Source organism: Dipodomys spectabilis, unplaced genomic scaffold, assembly GCF_019054845.1.
Source record: "Dipodomys spectabilis isolate Male_0828 unplaced genomic scaffold, ASM1905484v1 ptg000247l, whole genome shotgun sequence".
NCBI classification, from domain to species: domain Eukaryota; kingdom Metazoa; phylum Chordata; class Mammalia; order Rodentia; family Heteromyidae; genus Dipodomys; species Dipodomys spectabilis.
Genome location: NW_024870924.1, coordinates 771,348 through 788,732, shown reverse-complemented (window position 1 = coordinate 788,732; position 17,385 = coordinate 771,348). Strand labels below are relative to the sequence as shown.

General features: G+C 33.9%; 1 pseudogene; it reads right to left on the bottom strand.

Moving 5' to 3' along the window:
* Positions 1-11,612: 11,612 nt before the first annotated feature.
* Positions 11,613-11,712, bottom strand: LOC122124795 (annotated as a pseudogene).
* Positions 11,713-17,385: the final 5,673 nt, after the last annotated feature.

Here is a 17,385-nt window from a genome sequence, read left to right as displayed (position 1 = left end):
CTTCTACCAGACTGTGGCTATTTTTTCTCTTGAATTTAAATATGTAACGCCCCACTGAAAACTGCACTTATTGCAGAATTAAATAAAATGCAAACAGGTAATGTTTTGAATGTCTCTAGTGTGGCATGTTCAGAATTTGAAAATGAGTAGTTAGTAGTCATAGGAATGTTGAAGAACGCATATACTCTCTCCTCTTAACAATTATTCCATTTTAAAAGTTAGGAGTTTCAACAGAATTGAACTATTTTTGTTTTAGCATGAGAGAATACAAAAACAATGTTTTTTTCAAAATAATGGCAAGTATATTCTGAAATTATTATACAGTTTGATAATATTCAAGTTGATGACCCTCTGATTAAAAAAGGGGTAATTAATTCAAATTATCAGCCAAAAATGTTCATTTCTTAAAAAGGTAATACACATATAATAATATTTACTATACCAATACAGTGAAATTATATTTTATGCAGCTCATTTTTAATTTAATTTTATTGTCAATGTGATATATAGAAGGGGTTGCAGTAATTATAAGGTAGTGAATACATAACATGTGTAACTTTTTACCCGCTCCCTCATTTTTCTCACAGTTTTCCTTCAGCCCAATACCCCTCATAAGTTATAATGTAAATTTCCAACATGTTGTTTTGTGAGTATTGCTATTGCATTTGCCCTTTGTTCTTTGTCTTGCCATTTCGTTGTTCCTCTTTGCTTGCCAAATTAAGATAAATGTATATACAATACACAGGATATTGAAATCAAATATAACAGGGATAAACCAAAGGGAAAACACAAAAGAAAAAATAAATCACATAGTACATTAAAAACAACAACCACAAACAGAAAACTCTGTTCCCATATCCAGGAGTCCATTTTGCTCATCATCATCTTATATGGTCATACATACATAGTTACTGAGCAATTCTGCTCAACTGCTAGGACTATCCTAGACATTTCCTACTTATTAGAAATGAGGTAACCACGCAATCTGTTTCTTTGTGTCTTGTTTATTTTACTTCGTGGGATTTTTCCAAGTCTTTCTAGTTCCGTATGAATTTGAAGTATAGAATTCCACCGTGCATACATAAACCACATTTTGTCAATTCGTTCATCTGCTGAGTGGCATATTGGTTTAAAACATGACTGCTTTTAAGTATACTTAGGGTTATTCAAAAATGAGAGATGCCACTTCCCCAGTCATTCTAAAAGCATGATTTCTAAGTAAGATAGGATTTTATGGTGGTATGAGTTTTGAGAAATCTGGATGAGTCTCATGTATATCTTGCACTGAATTAGGCAGGAAGATATCCAATATCGTAGAGGATAAAAATGGTAGTGTCAAAAATATTTCCCTTGAGAAAGATATAGGAGGCTGCCAGAAGTATAAAGTAGTTCAGATAATTTTGAAGAATTTAGAAATGCAAGCTTAAGTATGTCTCTTTAAATAATAATTATGTAATTGGAAGGGCAAAAGAAGGGGACGAGAAGAAAATAACCGACAGCAGATCATTGTCCCAAGATAGAGTAAAAAAGACATAATCTATAACTTTCAATTTAAAGAGAGACCAATAGAATACATCCCATTTAATTTAGGTACATGCAAAATAATTACTTGGCTTTTCCCTACTTTAATGCTCACAAACAACTGAAGACTTATAGGAAAAGTTATGTCATTGCCATTGCTTCAACCTGAATACTAACTGTGATGAGCCCTTTTTTTCTCACTTTGCATTTAGAAAATATCCCTAGTTGATGATGATGTGGCTGATTAGAGTCAGAGTTATGGGCTTGTTCTTGTACATTTATACCAGAAGAGGTTAAAGCAGTTCCCCCCCACAAGATATCCAAGTACATTGTCTGAATCTGTACTTTGAACACACCCTCATACCTGAACACATTATTTGAAAATATACTTCAGCATTTCTTGGCCTGGATCCACAATCCTTCCAATCGTAGTAACTTGATAGTGAAGGATGGTGGAAATGATCCAATGCACCCAACTATAGATTGAAAAGGAATTCCACTAAACTTTTGGCCTGGGTTCTGTTCTCAAGCCTCCTAAGTAGTTAAGAGTACAGCTAGGAGCCCCTGGTGCCAAGCAGTAACAGTATTTTTAAAGCAATTAGACATATATATGACTTAGGCTTGTGATTGCCTCAGGAAATGAATAAAAGAGCAGTGAAGCATAGAGGACAGGCAGAATTTTAACTAGGTACTCAGAGGCTGAATAAGCTTAACTAGCTACTCGGGAGTCTGAAATCTCATGACCACTGTTCAAAGCCAGTCCAATCATGAAAATACAAGCGATTATCTAAAAAAAAAACCAAAAAACAGAAGTGGCTGAAGTGGTAGACCACTATCCTTGGGCACAGAAGCTGAGGAATAGTTCCCAGGCACTATCAAGCTTCAAGAATGATGAATGCATGCATGAGCACATGCACGTGTGTGTTTGCATACTCGCATGCACATGAACACACACACACACACACACAAATGCGTATTTCAATGTGAAGTTCTTTATATTTTTGCCTTTGCTGTACTTTATTTCCCTGTATTAGCTCACAAATTAACAAAATCAGCTAAGGACATATTTACATAAAATTCATCATGTTTCTCTAAAATCTACACTCTTTTTGGAAGCCTGCTTTTATTTGACCCAAAAGTAAATTATGCAGGAAGTCAATTCATCACTCTCAATTCTATAGTATTAGATGATTGCTTAGGTTCTTCCTAGCAATATGATTTTGTGAAATCCTGCATCAAACAATATATTTCTTTCACTAGAAGGGAAGCCTCTGTCAAACAATTAATAATAGGTTTTTCTCCTCCTGGCATGCATCTGTAGTTATATTATCATTATATATTTCATGATCTGTGTATGACAAAGACTACCGTGAAAGTAAAAACACCCTACTCAGCGCTTAGCATTTTTATACCATTCAGATATGAAGGTGTTTAAATGTTACTGAAATTGCGTTGCAATAAATAATGTTCACCCTGACTATCTTAAGAAAGAATTGGTTTCTCAGCACTTTAGGTAAGAACGTCATGGAAAGAAACAAAAGGAAAAGTGAGGAACAACTCAACACATACATTCAAATGAAACAAAACAAGACAAGAAAACAAATTAATTCAGTACTCAAGAACCTGCAGGAAATGCAAAGATTTTTTAAAAATCAGCTATGACAAGCTTATGAGAATCCTGACTACATGGGAGAGCACTGATGTGAGAACAGTGGCTAAAGCCCAGACTAGACAGAAAAAACTGTACAGAATACCATGCACTTGTTATTCTAAATTCCAGGAAGAATAACATAAAGTGGACTGAGGCCAAGATCATACACAAGTAGGAAGCCAGTTTCTATCTGAAAAATTATCAGGATAATTTAGGGCTGGGCACATGACAAAGTGGTAAGAACACCAATTTAGAGGGCACAAGACACTGAATTCAAACTGTAATATTTTAGGGGTATTAAAGAAAAAAGCTATGATTTTAAATAATTGGAATAATTGTAACACTTGAGTATTTCAGTGGAGAAAAATCCATTAGAGAGATAGAATGAACCCACGTTCCAATGCTACTTTAGTAATAATGTTTAGTGGTACTTCAGACAAAACAGAGTTACCTTGCAAATGAGCACCGATGTGCATTTGGGTGATGGAAATACTCTACTTACACAGGTGTAAATTAAATAGATTTTTTGGGTAGACTGTAGTTCATGAACTGAGAGTCTGGGTGATGTCCCTGAGCTTTTACTCTCAAGGCTACCACTCTATTACTTTGAGCCACAGTTCCAATTCTTATTTTCTGTTGGTTGTTTGGAGATAAGAGGCTCATGGACTTTCCTGCCCAGGATGGCTTTAAACCATGTTCATCAGATCTCAGCCTGCTGAGTAACCAGGATTCCAGGCATGAACCATTGATGTTTTTAATAATTTAGTAAATTGTATAATTACAGAAGTTATAAATTATCATTGTAACCTGTGTAATACATGTATGTATGTATATATCAATACATATGGATAGAAATAGTTTAACATATTTTTGTATCTACAGTACATATATGAAATCATCCTTCATTATAAAATAAAATGGAAACAAAAGTTAATGAGGAGCAAAACAATGGGAATTGTTACAAGTTTCTTTTTTTGAATGAAATATGTATCAGTTTGGAAAAAAACCATCTCTACTTTAACAAAATGGATAATTGCTATTAATTCCAATCCATCCATTTGCTCATATTGTGCATCCTCACACATGAGTGTCAAAATCAAACCACAATATTTTTGTCTGTATTTAACTCACCTGTTATAGTTTAGGGGATAGATGAAGTAATCTAATAAAGATTAAAATAATAGTAAGTGAGGCTATGAGTTAGAACTGAAAAAGATTTTAAATATGATAATAGCTAATTAAAATATATATTTCTTACTTTTACTCTGTTGTTATGTCTCTCATTCCCACATTAGGAAAGTACATAGAGTGTTCTCACTAAATTTATGTAAGTATTAAAAATATATTGAAAGAATATGGGCATAGTGTGGTTTTAGCTTATTGAGACATGTATGGGAAAGTGTGTTTTTAAGAACTTGCAATACGTTTTGATGGAGATGAAAGGAAGGATGTGCTTATTCTAGAAAACTGGCTAGAGGATTGTTCCCAGAAAGATAGTGATGAATTCTTCCAAAAGGTTACAGTAAAATCACTTTCACCACCTTGTTCATTACTGCACTATTCAGCACAGCCAAGTTATGGAAACAGCCAAGATGCCTTTTGGCGGAGGGATGGTTGGAGAAATTGTGTCATATATACACAATTGGATTGCACCTATCCATTATGAGCACCGTTATATTATTTGCAAAGAAAGGGATAGATCTAAAAATATGTTAAGTAAACGAAGTCAGAGCCAGACACACAAAGGACCCATGTTCTGTTGCATATTTGGAAGCCAGAATTTTATGCAAGTTAAACAACAGTATTAACCAAAGTTTTCATTTTTCAGAGCAGTATTTAAAAGGTGTAATTTCTTATAAAATTGAACTTTTATTCTAACAAAATGAATACCAGGAAACTATCACTTGGAAGATGTGAGGGGAAGTCAAAGGGAAGGAATAAAGAGAGTTATAGAGTAAGAGTGAAGACATTATATTCAATGCAAATAATATGAAACTAGAAAAAATTAAAGTGGGGTGAGGTTTGGACGGGTAGGGAAAAGTTATATGAACATCCATTATACATAAAAAACTCATTTATTGAATGGAAATTCCCATGTACACCTAGTTAAGATAATAAAAATATGATTAAAAACAATGGAGACATTTGATCTTAAACTGTTCTCTTAAACCATGAGTCAATATAATAGATTCCTCCTCAAAAATTTTCTTTGCAGGTATTTTCCTCATAGTGACAGAAATGTGATCAATGCAATGAATATCAATATATCACATTACACATGTAAAATCATGGTAAAAATGTTAGAATTCATCACATGATAAAATAACAGGTAGAATGTGCCAAATGCTAATTGATTGTTTTTCCAAGTACTTTACCTATGGTATATAATTTAATCCTCACAATAATTGCATAAAGTAGAACTACTTACATTTTTAATTCTCAGATGATGATATTGAAGTCTTCAGAGTTGGAATTATTAGTACAACATTGCACACATGGTAAGTGTTAGCCTGAGGATCATCTCCCACTGTATCAATTAACCTCATTCTATTTTATGACTAAAATACCAGCACTTAGTCTACAAATTCTAGGAAAATTTCCCAGAATTATTGTTTTCAATTTCACAATATTTCACTTTATCTTTGTTAGAAAATAGGGAACTGTAGTATGAAAACTCAAAGTTCATAATCAATGCATATACCTCCCTAGTGAAAGGAACTTCTCAAGGATAATATTCTTGCTTTCTAGCTCAAAATAGTAGAAATCATATTTTATCCCTTCACTCAACACTGCACTGCCTGGGGACCCTATCTCTGTTTAACACTGTCTTACTGAAAGAATGACCTCCCCAATTCCTGATGGAAACAGACTGCAGGTCTTATGGACCAATAATTTCCACATTGTAGCTAAACTAAGTTGTTTATCATTCGAAGTATTTTGATTGCTTTTTATACCCAACATTTTGAGAGAAAGATACTACTTTAAAATGCTATTAAAGCAAGACTGATATAAAATCACATTTGACCCCAGATAAATATTTTACCTTTCCTATACTCAAAAATGCACTCTGACCTATCATTAATGTTAGGAATGAGAGGATAAAAAATCATAGACACCAAGACCTAATTATGAATTAAAGACTCTCCAACTTGTGAATACTATTGGTTTAAAAAGACATGAAGGGCTGGGAAGGTGGCTTAGTGGTAGAGTGCTTGCCTTGGATGCATGAAGCCCTGGGTTCGATTCCTTAGCACCACACAAGCATAAAGAAAAAAGCTGGAAGTGATGCTGTGGCTCAAGTGGTAGAGCACTAGACTTGAGCTAAAGAGCTGAGGGACAGCGCCCAGAGTTCAGGCCCCACTACTGAACCCCTCCCCCCCAAATAAAGACATAAATACTACCAATTTTTTTCAAAATTCTTATGATACTGAAGATTCAATTATAAACTATTAAAACTTGAAAATAACTTATTTTCATGGGAGTAGAACACAATAATCCTAATCATATTAAAAGACATTTATTTATACTACAAATTCACTCTTACAACTACAAAGATTCTAAAAATAACTGAAGCACAGTGACACAAAAATAATTTAACTGCATCATCTACATTCAAAGGAATGTGCTAATAGAAAACAAAATTATACTAATAATTAGGTTACCCAATTCACTTACATTCTTTTATTCTATTTCTTTTAGTTTCATAAAAACTGGCTTTTCATAAAATGATCCTTAAAAAAGCTTATATATCCACGTACATTTTCAGATTTTAACAATATTTATTTCAGAAATGTCTTTAGCTGTATAGTCAGTGAACTAAAATATTACTAAAATATTTAAATGGTTTTCAGAAATTGCAAGACTCGCTCTGGGATGTTATTTATATTGGAAAAGATATTTGAAAAGACTTATTTGTTAAAGTTGTGATCGTTACTCCCACAAAAGAACTATTAATGAAGAAACCTTTGTATGTACAAAACAACTTCAAATGCATCCACAATCTGGAGAAGACACATGTTTTTGTTTTTTTTAAATATATATCTAACAAGCATAGCCACAATACTGATTTTCAGTCAATATGATGCGATATTCAAACCTTAAAAATATGGGGTTTATTATCTTAGTGTGAATAGATACAATCTTACAAAGAAAGTTATTTTCAACAAAAATCCGGAAAGTTTATCCACCTTGAGTTTCACAGAAATAACCAGAGAGTAATACCTATTTGGTCAAGTCGGTCAAAATCACTCCATTAATATTTCTTAAAAATATAACCAATTTAAGAAGTCAAATACATATTTTGTACTGACAGTCATCTTACAGCAATAACTTACTACCTAATTATATGTGTATCTTCTTACCTAACATATACTAAGAGCTGAAAGTGATCTCTTTTATCTAACTTATGTTGGAAATGGTTTGATTATGATGATGTTATTAACAAATAAAATGTACAGAAGGGTGGTTCCACTGAAATGACAGGATAGAACACTGATAAATAAAAAAAACATTGCAACACAGTTCTTTTCAGCCTCACCCTGTTCATATTGGCAAGCAACATTGCAACAACACACACACACACACACACACACACAAACACACATGTGTGCACATGTACACACACATAAACACGCATGCCAAATTCAGGGTTTATTATACAAAAAAGTTCAAATAAAATATTAGTGATTAGGACAAATGATAATTTGCCTTATTACAAAATAATACATAATCCAGTCACCATGGTAGTTTCATTTTATCTGCCCCTCCACATGTGACCACTTAATTTATTTTAGGTAATTCTTTAAATAATTCATTCCTTCATTAGTTAAATACTAATACTAGAGCTTGAACTCAGGGCCTAGCTCTGTCCCAGAATTTGTTATTTTTTTGTTTTAGTTTTCTCAAGGCTAGCATTTTATTGCTTGTACCACAGCTCCATTTCTAGCTTTTGCTGTTTACTTTCAAACCAGAATCTAATGGACTTTTTTTCCTGGTCTGGTTTCAAACCAAAATCATCAGATTTCGTCTTTCTGATTAGCTAAGAATAAAGACATGAGCCACCAGTGTGGCTCCTACTTTTTCCTATACTTATCTATTGCACATACTTAGATAGCAATTTAATATTGAGAGTATAGAAGCAAGATGTATAGTGAATATATTGTTCTGTCAGAAATTCAAGTTAGTAATGTAAATTTCTTCTTAAGACCATACACAAAAAATACTTAAGAAGAAATCTGATGATGATGATGATGATGTGTGTGTGTGTGTACTGTTGCAATATGTTTCACATATAAGCACTGTGCAGGGGTGTCCAGACATTCACAGTATTTGCGTGAATATCTGCCTTGAGCTACCAACTCATGGACAATGTCTAAGTGTCCACTCTAGGCTTCCCGATGAAGAGGGATATACTCATCCTCATCCATAGTATTCATAGGAGTGGCCTTTTTGGAAAGTAGTCTCCGCACTGTAGTAAGCGGCAAGAAAAGCACTCTACCACCGAACCACTTTCCCAGCCCACGGATTAAGATTCTTGTTTGTAATTTGGTCAAAGCTATGTTTCTTTATGTAGGCTACTAAAAATGTATTTACTAATTTCAAGTAAATACATAAATTCTATTTCCATCTTATTTAACAAATAAAAGATAAAATTGTTTGCTTTGTAAATGGATAAAAAGCATGGATTTTTTGGCTAGCTAGGTCATTGCACATCTGTATCTCTTATCCTCTCTCTCTTTCATGAGTCTCATAGACAATATGGTTGCTCCATAATTATCCTAATTTATTTTGCTTTTATATTTTTGGTTGCATTATTTCTTTTTCTGCTCTGCCATTTCCCAAATCAGCACCACATAAACAGAACCACAGAAGTGGTTCGGTGGCTCAAGTTGTAGAGTGCTTGCCTTGATTTGAAGAGCTCAAGGACGGTGCCCAAGCCCAGAGTTCAGGCCCCACAACTAATTTTTTAAAAAAAGAATCTAAATCTTGATAATTCTAGGAACCGATCTGACTGAAATCAGTTGAATCCCACTTTTCCTGCACAATGAAAGAAAAGGTCCAGGCTAGGAAAGCAACTAGAGAAGGCAGGGAGATTGGATCTGTGACAAAACTTTGTGGAAAATGGTACCGAGGATTACTTACTGGAGAACCACTTGCACTGGAAGCATGATGCTGAACTATTGCTTGCTCATTCTGAACTATTGCTTTGATCATTATATTCTCCAAGAAGAAAAAATGAAATTTAATTGATATCAAAGGACTACTAATACATTTTGACTTCTCATTAAGCATCTTCAATCATCAAACTCACCTGAAGACAATAGATAGGCCTACTTTTTTTTTTTTTTTTTTTGGTCCGGTCGTGGGGCCTGAACTCTGGCCTGGGCGCTGTCCCTCAGCGTTCTACCACTTGAGCCACAGCACCACTTCCGGCTTTTTTCTTTTTGCTTATGTGGTGCTGAGGAATCGAACCCAGGGCCTCTGGCATGCAAGGCAAGCGCTCTACCACTGAGCAACCTTCCCAGCCCAGGCCTACTTTTTTAGATGAAAACAAGTGTTTTTAAAAAAACAAGAATTTAGTTAGTCATACAAAGGACTTCTATTTTACTACTGCATTATACATTTTTTTCTAATGTTGGTTACCAATAAATAATGGATCTATTAGAAAGCTCTTAAAGCTCATATATTGAATAGTATCTTCTCTTACACTATATCTTGGTATTTCCCAAATCATTTACGTAGAAGTCATTGTTTCCTATTTTCTCCTTCCTAGAATAAGCTGCACATGAAGACACCACTGGTCCTCATTTTCAGTCTGTGCATTTGAATACTGAGGAAAATCTTTCCTCTGCTCTCTATCAATTCACTACTCTCTAGTTAGAATAATTTAAAATAGTAAAAATGGAAAAAGAGAAAATAAATCATGGTGAAAAAAAACATATGCAGAAAATTCACCAGATTTTTCTGACCATTTCAACCAACGTGAACGATTGGGGAAATACATGGACACCTCATTCCCACTGGTACTCAAAGTCTCTGGTTAGGCAATTCTGATGAAGACAAGGAAGAAGATGAAAACGTGAGGAAGGTATCAATTGCAAGAAATAATGGAGAAGAATCCATGCAAATTTCTTCTTTGGGATGCTGAAATTAATCGGGTTACTACACTGCCGAGACTTCTTTCCAAAAAGGCCACTCATATGTATACTAGAAATGAGGTAAGTATACCCCTCTTCATTGGGAAGCCTAGAGTGGACATTTAGACATTGTCCATGAGTTGGTAGCTCAAGGCAGATATTCATGCAAGAATTCTGAATGGCTTGGCACCCCTGCACAGTGCGTATATGTGGAATAATACCAGGACAACTGGGATATTCCAGTTGTCCATATTTACATTTGTAACCTAAAGTGATCTTGGCTTATCAATGTAAGTTCACTTTTGAACTCAAGGTAATTGAACCTTTGCAAATAAGTATTATTTCATTTGTATTCATTGTATTAGATGTAGTTCTTTGCTGGCCCCAAATTGGAAGGATTCTTTCATACTTCATCATGATGCAGATAACAATCCCCAAACTAAAGGCCTCTTGACTCCCTAGAATATTGTTGCTGGGAATAGAAATAGCAAAGATATCCTGTATCCCCTTCTGTTGAAACATGCTATCAAACCAGGTCTGAAATATAATTTGGAAGAAACCTCATCTGATATTGCCAAAAGGATAAGTATGTATCACTACCTCTTTGAAGTTGTGGAAGGCTGTACAAATTATTCTCCTACATAGTAATGGTTTGGTTAAGTTTCTTAAATTTCAAAAGTGCCAGTCCATCCTTTGTGTCCCTACAAAATATTTTCATAATACAAAGAGCAGCAATATCTTAATTTAAAAATTTATGGATTCTATGGTATTCTTCCACGTGAATTGACTGACTTTGATGTCAAAATGTATTCAAGAGTTGTTTGTATGCATCTATAATGATTTTTGCAGTTTGTGATTTTTTAAATTTTATCTTATCTGTTGAAAAGAATAGTATAGAAATTACAGATATTCCTGGTGCTTGTCTGAAAAAAAGTATCTATGTTTATATAAAGTCCATAATCTATTTCATTGTCTTCTAGATATAATACTTTGAAGTCTACATTGTTTTATAATACATAGGTTCATTAATAAATGTGTCCTTTCAGATTAAATTCCATATAGAAAAAGTTTAAGATTCCTTTTTTCCTAGGTACTTATATTATTTTATTTCTTTGGGATAAAACGATAATGTTATCTAATTTCAAGTATTGTAAAGGTTATGCTATGTAAGGCCTTTCGAAGGTGAAGATTTAATACACTGATGTCAAACTAACCTTTAATTCTATGAATTACAGGTTTTGTTACACTTGTATTTTTGTAATCAACTTTTTAATAACTTTTTCATTTCTTGCATTTGAAGAATGAAAAATATGGAATACTTCACAAATTTTCATACCATCCTTGTGCAAGTGCCATGTTAATCTCTGTATTGTTGTAATTTGTGTAGACCTGCTGCTGAAGCATGAAGTATCCTCTTAATTTAAGTAGTTAACGATGCAATCTTTATACAGGCATATATCGTTGGTTGCCTATTTGTAACAAGGAACCCTTATTGTTACTAAAAATGCTATTGATCTTATTTCTCTAAATTTCTGTGTATAGTGGAAAAAACTTATATTGTTTGGTCGATTGCTCACATTTGAAATTTTTTGTCAATGACTATTTTGTCGTTTTCATTTTAAATTTGATAATATTTTGAAGCCTTTATAGCTAAGTCCAAAGGTAATGGCTTTTCAAGTACTTATTTATCAACTGAGTTAGCTTTGTGGAGCTAATTAATTCAAAGTAAGCCTTGCTTAAGAGCTACTTCTAAACTTCTGCAGCTTAAAATTTCCTAAATGAGGTCTCAGTGATGCAAATGTCTTTCTGACCCTTTACCCTTCTTCCATGTAGGAACAGACCAACCAGAATATCTTACCCTGACAGCATAGATTGTCTTACTGGAACAAAACTAATCTTAGTTACAAGGGTTCATAGAGAGATGAACACTTCAGACCTAATTGTTCAGAATAGAAGGTATATACTAAAATATAATTGTTTATTATACTTATCATTTCAAAAGTAGCTAAAGCCAACAAGGTGAAAAATTGTTCATATTCATGTTTACCTAATATCCTGGCCTGTCTACCATCCAACCAGGCAGGAACTTACACTACTGACGTTCTATCACAAAATATTTCCATAGCTCCTGGAGAAGTCCATATGTTTCTCCTCGATATTAGGCCTTAAATTGGTAATGTTTTAATCAAAGTGTTTCCTCTTGCCTCCAGGCTGTAAATTTACAAATGGTAAAGTTTTAGGTCTAACTCTACCAAAAACTGAAGTAGAGATAATGGAAAAATACTTTAAAACAGAGTAGCCTTTGATACCCAAACCACAATGGAACAATGCATAACAATTTCTTATATTATATATACTTTCATATTTTATATTTATATGTGCTGATCTTAAATTTCACACAGTGAATATTACTAGAATTAATTGATAATTTGACAAATAAATTGAAGATTATTCCCATAAATAGATTGGAACATAAAGAACATAAATAATTTGGTTTAGAATATATATTAGAATATAAAAAGTATCAATGCAATGTCTTCGTTATAAACTTGTGATACCTTCTAAGTGTCCGTGGTTTTGTGAATTCACATAGTAAAAGAAAAAAGAACAGTATTGTTTTCCTCTAATCTAGAAGAGATTTTACACTGCTGATGTGTTTATTGTGTTCTCGCTAGTCCCAAAGTGTTTTTTTTCCATATTTCTGAAGCATTCTTACTTATTATACCCAAATTTTGCTGATATGATGCCTAAAAGCTATTATTCTTCTGCATTACCCATGGGTCTGAGGATATGAGGTCCCAGTTACCTGCATCATCAGATAACATGGGCAAGATTTCTCACCTTCGCCCATGCAACATGCTAAGAGAAAGTAATTGAAGACCCATCTCAATTTCTCATTTCCTATACTATTTCAGTGCCCCAATTCCTTGAAGGAATTAGCAGTAAGCAATTGTGAAATGTAAGGCAACTTAAAATGAAAGATGAGATCACAAAATATGAGAGAAAGTACTATAGTTCAAACTTTCAGTTTACAGATGACCAGCCCATATGAGTAAACAAAATCACAAATGTCACAAGATTATTTTTAATACCCCTCTCCTAATGATGAATGGAAGATTTCAGTCCAGCATAAGTAGGCCAAAAAATAATTCCTGGAATGTTAGACCCATAATTGTTCTACCAAGGCTAGGAAAACTTGACTTAGAGTTCAAATATAATTTCGAAAAACACTAATTGAGAAGACCCTTAGTACTTCAAAACACTGGTACTTCAGTAAAACTTGGTTCTGTAGTCTAAAAATGTCATTCTCAAACCAATGATAACCTACATTTAATCTCTTGAAAGTATATTCCTTTTCAAATAAACTTTTAAAAATCATATTCACCAAGATAACACTTGACAAGTAAATGATAGTCACATTAAGTTTTTCAAGTGTAGGAATCAAGTTACAAAAGAGTTGATTAATTTACCCAGCACTAATGCCAAATAAGTTCAACCATTCATTAAAGTGTAGAAATAGTATCTCCCAACATTTGCGTTGTTCAGTAGGTGCCTTCCAGAAATGTGTTAAATAGCTCAGCCTCCCATAATTCAAACCCAAATATTAGATAATAAAGTAAATTTCATCACATAAGAAGGTACATTTTAAAAAGTCACTAATAGTTGCCTTATCATGTTTTGCCTTATCATATATTTTCCCTATCTGTCTAACGTAGTAAGAAATATGACTTTAAGTCTTGAATATGGGTACTGATCAGAGATGTGACAAACATAATATCTGTCTTCTATTTCTATCATATTCCTCTACAGTAGTAAATTTTAGTTTTCTTCTTTTTCCAGCCTTATAGGTAGTAGAAAATATCATCCCATGTAAAATAATATAATCACACACCATTGTACAAAGCCATTTATAAAAACTGGTAGTTAGGAATACATTCTAAGTCATTTTTAAACTTTCTTGTTGACTAAAGATTAATCTTCCAAAAAGATGAGAATAAAATCATGTCTAGGTGTTTCACGTCTCCAGTCTTGCAAATTGTTATTGCAGATGAATGAATTATGGAAATATAAGCTGACATCATTTCAGGTATATGTGGGGGGCTGGGAAGATGGCTCAGTGCTAGAGTGCTTGCCTTGCATGCCTGAGGCCCTGGGTTCGATTCCTCAGCACCATATAAGCAAAAAGAAAAAAGCCGGAGGTGGCGCTGTGGCTCAAGTGGTAGAGCGCTAGCCTTGAGCTGAAGAGCTGAGGGACAGCGCCCAGGCCCAGAGTTCAGGCCCTACGACCGGACCCCAAAAAAAAAAAAAAAGTATATGTGGGATTGAAACTCCATGGAAGGTATATAAACCTTTCAAAGTATTAACAGACAGTTTAACAGAATGACTATCAGGAAGTTGAAACCAGAAAGGAATAATAGTAAAGACATAAAATGAATGAAAAATGGAACAAGGGGCAAGTACAGCTAGAATACTCAATGTACACATGTAATAAAGGAAGTCCTAAATCTGAAATAAATCTTGGAGAAAGGGTTGGTTGAGAATGATAGAACGAGTGACTCTGATCCAGGAGCATTGGACAATTAGGTGGACATATTTAATTGTAACACAATTGCACAACCTTTTGAAATTCAGTTAAAAACACAACTATAAACAAAAACACACAAAAATCACAACCAAACAGCAATCCCTAGAGAGTATGTTTATGAGCTCACAAAATTTTAAGCAGTTAATGAAGGGCAGTCCAGGGAAAAGCAAACAAACTGTTCAAAGAGGGCAGTTTGGGGTAGGAGAGAATTTTGAACAGATTTAAATAGATTGTCAAAGGTTATAAATCACCTACATCTACTGCAAATATTTTCTTCTGTGAGTATTCTTTTTTTGTGGGGGGGCGGTCCTGGGGCCTGAACTCTGGGCCTGGGCGCTGTCCCTCAGCTCTTCAGCTCAAGGCTAGCGCTCTACCACTTGAGCCACAGCTCCACTTCTGACTTTTTTCTTTTTGCTTATGTGATGCTGAGGAATCAAACCCAGGGCCTCAGGCATGCAAGGCAAGCGCTCTACCACTGAGCCACGTTCCCAGCCCCCATTCTTTGAGTATTCTTTGTCTGAACTGGCTACTCCAGTCCTGAGCTACACTTTATAGCTTGTGAAGATAGAATGGAAGAAAAAAGGTCAAGAACCCATTACTCCACTGGAGATCAAACAGTCCTCTATGGTTTCTCTCATCTTTCTTCACTACTCTTTTCTCATACTTTTAATAAAGTCAAGTGATTTTGAATTACACCTTCTCTTCGTTTTCAGAGAATTACTGTTTGGTAATTAAATGTCAATTCACAAATTTTGATGTCTTTTTTATAAAGAACTTTGAATTTAAATTCCATTGCAACCTTGTTTCACACAGTGAGAGTATATTTCCTGGGTAAAGACAATTCTCAAGGGAACCTACAGGATTTACAGCAAGGTTTGTGATGCTTGTTTGTTTACTGTGAAAATGAACCATATTCACCCACATTTCTCCCTCTCAGCTAAGTCTCCACGGATTTCTTTGCATGAAAGCCTATTTTCCCAGACAATTTTAAATTTTCTTAATAGGCTACGTTGTTAAAAAGTTTGAACAATTAAAATTTATCTGTCATAAATTTTAAAGCTCTTTTGAAATTCCTTTATCAGAATCGTGAATTCACCAATCATAATCCCGCCTTTACCATCAAAAAGAGTTAACATGTTGTTTTCATGATATAGTATCCATGAAACTACTATTTTCCAGTGCCTTTGTTATGCGTATCTATGACCATATAAGCTGAGGCTGAGCAAAATGTACTCCAAGATATGGAAAGAGAAATATTTATTTGCAGTTGTTGTTTTTGATGTACTATCTGATTTCTATTTTCTTTGAGATTTTCCCCTATGGTTTATCCTCTGCTGTGTTTGATTTTGGTACCCTGTGTATTTTGTATATATTTACCTTAATTAGGGAAGGGAACAGGAACAAAAAAAATGGTGAGGCAAAGGACAAAGAGCAAACCAATGCAATAGCAATTCTCACAAGACAATAAGTTGGAAATGTACATTACAACGTCTGAGGGGTATTGGGGTGAAGGAAAAACGGTGAGAAAAATGAGAGAGTGGATAACAAGTTTGAAAAGTTATGTATTCAGTACCTTACAATGGCTGTAACCCCAGTGCACATCATTTTCACATTAAAATTAAATTTAAAAAATAAGCTGATGAAATAAAATTTCACTGTTTTGGTATAGTAAATATTATTCTTTATGTAGTAACTTTTTAAAAATCAGTATTATTGGGCATCTAATTTGAATTGATTACCTCTTCTTTATCAGAAGGTCATCAACATTAATGATATCCAACTAGACAATTTTTTCACAATATACTTGCCAATATTTTGAAAATAGAATAAATTTAGTACTTTCTTATACTAAAACAGAAAACAGTTTAATTCTATGAAAACCCATAACTTTTAAAAGTAAATAAGCTGTTAAGAGGACAGAATGTATGTGTTCTTCAAAATTCCTATGACTAATAACTACTCATTTTCAAATTCTGAACATTCCATACCTGAGAGATTCAAAATATACCTGTTTGTATGTTATGTAATTCTACAATAGATGCATTTTCCAATGGGGTATTACAGACTGAGAAGTGAACAGAAAAAGAGCCACATTCTGATATAGGATAAAACTATGAAGCATGTTATAATTAATTCTTCAAGAGTAAGTAGTTGTTTGTCAGATTAAGGTATTATTTCATGATCATCAATCACAAGATTTATGCCATAAAGTCATCCTAGCCCACCATTTCCAACTTGTAGGGTGCACCTCAAAATTCCCTAAATTCACATCAAGGATAGCTTATCTCCATTGTGAAAATACACTGCACCTCTGCTAATGTGATGCCCTCTGTGTTCTGGAAAGATCACCACTATAAACTGGGTTGCATCATTTTTCCTCCACTGGTATTCTTGGAAATATAATTTATATTTATACTTTTTTAACTATCACAGATAATCAGGATGCTAAGATTGTAAGATTAGAGTTCAAAGCCTGTGAAGACTCAGGGTCT